Here is a 6,391-nt window from a genome sequence, read left to right as displayed (position 1 = left end):
ATATGAAGAATAGATCACTGATTAATAACATCTATTCCATAAGCGAATTCTTCAGCTCAGAAAGAAACTTGTCTCAGGCCATCAGAAGGGACAAATCAAAGGGTGTTGGAATAGTCATATAGATTTTATATCATTGAGTCTACATTGCCACACCCAAAGATTCCTGAATCTCTCAGACTTGAGTTGCATGAGTCTATCTAAACTTTCAGAAATAACTTTGGTGGGATTCTTAAAATTTGAATTTTATCTGTTAGATCTAAGATATATAGGATAAGGGATTATGACATATATGCTTATCCACTTCTTATTTCTTTTATATATAGAACTGTAATATTGTGTGATCTGTGTATATTTGATTGTTTCAAGATCGATTAGATTGATTCTTAATCAATGTCTTAAAAACAATACTAACTAACATGGTTTCCACACTATACCTGGAATAAGTAACTTCCCAATCAGAAGGCTGTTAACCTGTCAGAGATAAACAGAGAGAGACAACAGCTACCTTAAATACAGCCCTGTGGTTTATTGGCTAGAGCGTTACTCTAAAACAGACAGAGACTCTTTTGCTTCTCTGTGTCTGATTTAAAAGGAATGGTCTCTCTGCAATAGAGATATTAAGCTGTTAAACACGGGTACCTGGGAAACAATTACAGGGGTGAATTGGGATGTGGCCCCCTAGAGGTGGCAGCATCTGTTTTGCTTGGCTGGGAGCAGACTACAGCAACCATGACCGCAGGTGCCAACTTGCCCCTTAAATCATTCCTCGTCAAGGGTACATTCTTGTCAAGGGTACACTTTTCTGGGAGTAGGCTGCCCCGTGGAATAAAATGGGACTCACTTCTGAGTAGACCTGCTTAGGATTGCTCCCTAGGTCATCCAAGGCAGGAATGTGGGAAGGAGTAGATTGGGATGGTAAGTGACGCTGGAGCCAGCTAAGCCAAGTGGCTTGGAAGGACCATTTGGTTCATCTTGCCATGGGGCTGAGGGTTGCCAGCCTCCAGGTGGTAGACAAAACAAGGGAAACGCCCGGATAGTAGAGACTGCACACAACCAACAACAGATCCGGGAATATGCAGTTAATAATCAATTCATTTTTCTTTATAGACACTATAATAGTGCAAGGTGCAAATGTGCAAAGTGCAAAGATAATGTACAATAAATATAATGAATACAATAAGATCTCTTGTTTCTTCTGTCCAAGTGGTCACAGAATAATAACAATGTCCAAGGGGAATAACATGAAAACCCACAATGGGGACTAGGTAGAGAGTCACAGTACTGAATAGGTGGTGACCCCAGTCCAAGTTGAAGAGAAATCCAAATGTGCTGACGGGATTATGCATGCATCTTATACAATTCCCGTTTCGTATAGATCATACTTCTTCTTGGGCACAGTTAATTCTGGACTGTAACAAAAATATAATCTTTTAAAAAAAAATTTCTAAAGTCTTACAAAACTTTTTTTTAAAAATTCCATAAAAAATCCAACACCACATACTTATTGGTCACCATTATACTGGTTACACCGATGTGACTACTCATGATATTCTTCCCAAGTTCAATACATCACAGACATGAATATACAACCATAATGACATGGACCAGAAACATACAAGGAGAGGGCTCTCTTAAATGCCTAATTACAAATTAGTTGATTGACATAATTACATCCATCAAATAACATCCTAAAGGATAGCAAAACTTACATACATCATACATTCAATAGATATCCTGAATGACAGTAGAACTTACAGGCAGCTTGTCATGATGTAACATTCCATATATGTAAACTACCTATACACACCCCAGGGTTGGGCTTATAGTGCTCAGCTAGGAGAAGCGGGAGGAATAACGGCAATCCCAGGATACTACCCTAGAAAGCACAAATAGTCAATTTCATTATTGAGCCCGCCTGGAGCAAGGCTCCGAAGTTTGAAAATCCACCTAGTCTCAAGTTGCAATAGTCTCCTGGGACTATCCTCGGTGAACGGTTCCTTGATCATATCCACTACTGTTATTTTAAGATCTCCAAGATTGTGATGACAATTCAGGTAATGCAAGACCAAAGGTGCCTCTCTAACTTGGTTCCTGATTCTGGACACATGTTCCTGAACCCTGATTTTGAGGGGACGCATGGTGCTGCTCACATAAATCAGTGGGCAGCTACATTGGATCACATAAACCACATGAGATGACTTACATGTGCTAAAGCCCCGAGGGTTCTCCCGTCTACTCATAATTATTTCTTCAAATTTAACCATATAGGGGCAAACATTGCAATCCTCGCATCTGAAATGGCCCCTAGGGGCCATTCTAATTCGACTCTGGGGAGGGTCCTCTCGTTTGAATTCAGAACGCGTTAGTATGTCTTTAAGAGATTTAGTTCTACGGAGACCGATAGCTGGGCTGCCTTCACACCCGGGGATGTTGTCTATTAGGTGCCAATGTTTCCATTGCTTGGCTGGGAGCAGACTACAGCGACCATGACCGCAGGTGCCAACTTGCCCCTTAAATCATTCCTCGTCAAGGGTACATTCTAAGTACACTTTTCTGGGAGTAGGCTGCCCCGTGGAATAAAATGGGACTCACTTCGGAGTAGACCTGCTTAGGATTGCTCCCTAGGTCATCCAAGGCAGGAATGTGGGAAGGAGTAGATTGGGATGGTAAGTGACGCTGGAGCCAGCTAAGCCAAGTGGCTTGGAAGGACCATTTGGTTCATCTTGCCATGGGGCTGAGGGTTGCCAGCCTCCAGGTGGTGGCTGGAAATCTCCAGGAATTACAACCGATCTCCAGTTGACAGAGATCACCTGAGATCACCCCTAGAGAAAATGGCTGCTTTGGAAGTGGGACTCTATGGCATTATACAATTCTGAGGCCCCTCCTCTCCGTAAATCACGCCCTCTCCAGGCTCCACCCCCAAAATCTCCAGAAATTTCCCAACCTGGACCTGGCAACCCTAGTGGGGCCCCAGTGGCCCTCCAGTTCCGCAGCCCTCTGGGAACTTTTCTAGTAAGCTAAAGAGACGGTATACTTCTGGAACAATAGGAGACTGCCCCAGATAGCGTACGTTTTCTCTGCACATAATGGGACTGAATAAATACTACAGGTGCCTGTTGCTTTGGGGCGGTTCTTTGCTTTGTTTTTAAATTGGATATAAAGGAAAGGGAAAAAATCAAGACATTTAAATTCAGTAGAAACTTACTGTGAGGAGCAGGATTCTGAGCTAAGCTGGATCCAATCACAGTGGAGGGGTGGCCTGGCTGCATGTTGTCTATGAATTTGTGGTGAACTATGGAACGCACTCTCTCTTCAGAAATTTGTGACAGTAATGCTACGTTGGTTCCCTAAATGACATTTCCTTCATGTAATTTTTATTAAAAAATATTTTTCAATTTTTAGATCGTATACAATTATATTACGTCTATTCTCCCATTTCCTCCCATCATTAGTTTCAGATTATGCATCACTGACAAAGGGCTGAGTGACGGCCAGTATCCTGCTGATAACCATATACAAAAAGCATAATACTATATGAGTATTTTTTAACATGTCATGTTTCAGGAAATGTTTCTATTGATATGTTCAAGGAGAATCAATTCAAAGAGCACTTCTACTCAGTACAGTTTTCTTTTAGCAAACACATTTTAACACTGCATTCCCAGTTACAATTTACTTTCTCCCTTCTTTTGGTTTGGGAGTTCTTTTCTTGTTTTGTGTCTCAGTGGGGATAATTAGCTACATAGCATGGTATTTCAGAAACTCTTCCAACATTTGCTTCAAATCAATGGTTTTCTCTCCCCCCTCCCCTCCACACACATACTGCCTGAGAAAAACAAAAACAGCACAAATAGAAAAGTGGCTATAAATTCTGCATTGTTATCTCTATTTTTTACTATTCGAAACATTGACCACTAGTTTCTGGTGGGTAGCTGTGCTGGTCTGCAGTAGAAGAGTAATATTTGAGTCCAGCAGTACCTTAAAGATCAACAAAATTTACAGGCTATAAGCTTTCAAGAATCAAACTCCCTTTATCAGCTACAAAGGGGTGTTTAACAAAGTATATGACAAAGGCTGTTTGACTCTTGAAAGCTTATACCCTGGAAATTTTTCTGGTCTTATATGCTAAGGTAAAAGGTAAAGGTAGTCAGTCCCCTGTGCAAGCACTGAGTCATTACTGACCCATGGGGGATGTCGCATCCTGACGTTTTCTTGGCAGACTTTTTATGGGGTGATGGTTGTTGTGGATTTTCTGGGCTGTATAGCCGTGGTCTTGGCGTTGTAGTTCCTGACGTTTCGCCAGCAGCTGTGGCTGGCATCTTCAGAGGTGTAGCACCAAAAGACAGAGATCTCTCAGTGTCACAGACTGTCACATGTCAGGCTGTGACACTGAGAGATCTCTGTCTTTTGGTGCTACACCTCTGAAGATGCCAGCCACAGCTGCTGACGAAACGTCAGAAACTACAACGCCAAGACCACGGCAATACAGCCCAGAAAATCCACAACAACCATCGTTCTCCGGCCGTGAAAGCCTTCGACAATACATTTTTATGGGGTGGTTTGCCATTGCCTTCCCCAGTTATCTACACTTTACTCCCAGGAAACTGGGTACTCATTTTATCGACCTTGGAAGAATGGAAGGCTGAAATATTGACCACTACTGGGCATTATTGGAAATCAATTTCATGGCCTCCCCAGTAACAGAATTTACAGGTTTCAAATTACAGGTTACAGCTCAGAGCAACACAGGATTAAAGATAAGATTTTTATTTATTGCAGGAATGTTCAGTCGCAAATTAGGCATGTGTTTCAGTTACAATGTTAAGCTTGACTGTCTCCCATTGCTTAACCTTTGCAGAATTATGTGCTTCTTTAACTATACAGCCAACTGTGCAACTCCTAAGCAGAGTACATGTTTTTAACTTGACTGAAATCAATGGACTTAGAAAGGTATAACTCTGCTTAGGACTGCACTCTAAATGCCTGTCTTGGATAATACGGATAGGGGTTTCATCTTTTTGGCAATGGGAATGGAACTGACATTCCTGTAGAGGATCACCCTCCTGACATTTGATGACACTCAATTGATGCCGGGTCTTTGGCTGAGGCAACAGTAGGAATTCAGCAGTGCTGTGCCAGGACTGGACCATTTGGAGGTTGCAGGGAAGTATTTCAGGCTTCATTCAAGGCTGGCTAATTGGCATCTCATCTGAGACTGACGCACTTATATGCATTCCATGAATACACCCTGAAAACTATTAGCAACTGCTCCTGTGCTCTTTTTATTAAAGAGCAGAGATTCACATAGAATTGCTCAGGGCTTGTGTTCCTAATTACCATGCAGACCCGCCATTCTATACTGCAAAATGCTGCAGCCAAGCCCGTGCAATGACAGCTTGCAAATATGTATTAATTTTAGGAACGTCTTGATTGGGTTTTTGTCTTTGTATCTCTAATTTTGAGTAACCTGCTATAAAATTTTGGCTGGGCCTGTAAAGTTCAAGTTTAAATGACCCCATTCTTTGAAAAAAAAAACAGGAAAGGTGCATAGATAAGGAACCACACAACTGCTTCAGCACACAGGAAAGCAAAAGGGGAGGTCTTATTTCACACAACACATAAACTTACCAGCTTTTGTGAGTCACAGCTCACTTCTATCTGTAGAAGTGAGCTGTGACTCATGAAAGCTCATACCCTACCACAAATTTTGTTAAGTCTTATAGGTGCTTCTGGATTTTTGCTCTTTTCTGCTGCTACAGGCAGACTAACAGATTCCCATCTTGATCTAACCACATAAACTATGGAATTCTTTGCTGCAGTAGCTCAGACTTTTTTCCCAAAAAATTATACAAATTCGTGGAGCATACCTATACTAACAAGACAAACGGGTGGTTGTTGTGGGTTTTCCGGGCTGTATTGCCGTGGTCTTGGCATTGTAGTTCCTGACGTTTCGCCAGCAGCTGTGGCTGGCATCTTCAGAGGTGTAGCACCAAAAGACAGAGATCTCTCAGTGTCACAGCCTGACATGTGACAGTCTGTGACACCGATCTCTGTCTTTTGGTGCTACACCTCTGAAGATGCCAGCCACAGCTGCTGGCGAAACGTCAGGAACTACAATGCCAAGACCATGGCAATACAGCCCGGAAAACCCACAACAACCATCGTTCTCCGGCCGTGAAAGCCTTCGACAAGACAAACGGGGCCTCCACGATTTGAGGCAACCTGCGACTTCTGACTAGATACTGGGGTCAAACAAGAAGCTACGCACTGCTTCTCAAAACACCCGCATAACTATTTTTCGGACAAAAAGCTTTTCGGCTTATACCCTTGTCCTGATCCTGATGAAAAGGTGCCTGAAATACGCTTCCTTCTTAACCCACGCTATCCTTCA

Source organism: Eublepharis macularius, chromosome 7 (genome assembly GCF_028583425.1).
Source record: "Eublepharis macularius isolate TG4126 chromosome 7, MPM_Emac_v1.0, whole genome shotgun sequence".
Classification (NCBI taxonomy): Eukaryota; Metazoa; Chordata; class Lepidosauria; order Squamata; family Eublepharidae; genus Eublepharis; species Eublepharis macularius.
The sequence above is the reverse complement of the archived record's forward strand: the minus strand, read 5'-3'. Positions refer to the sequence as shown.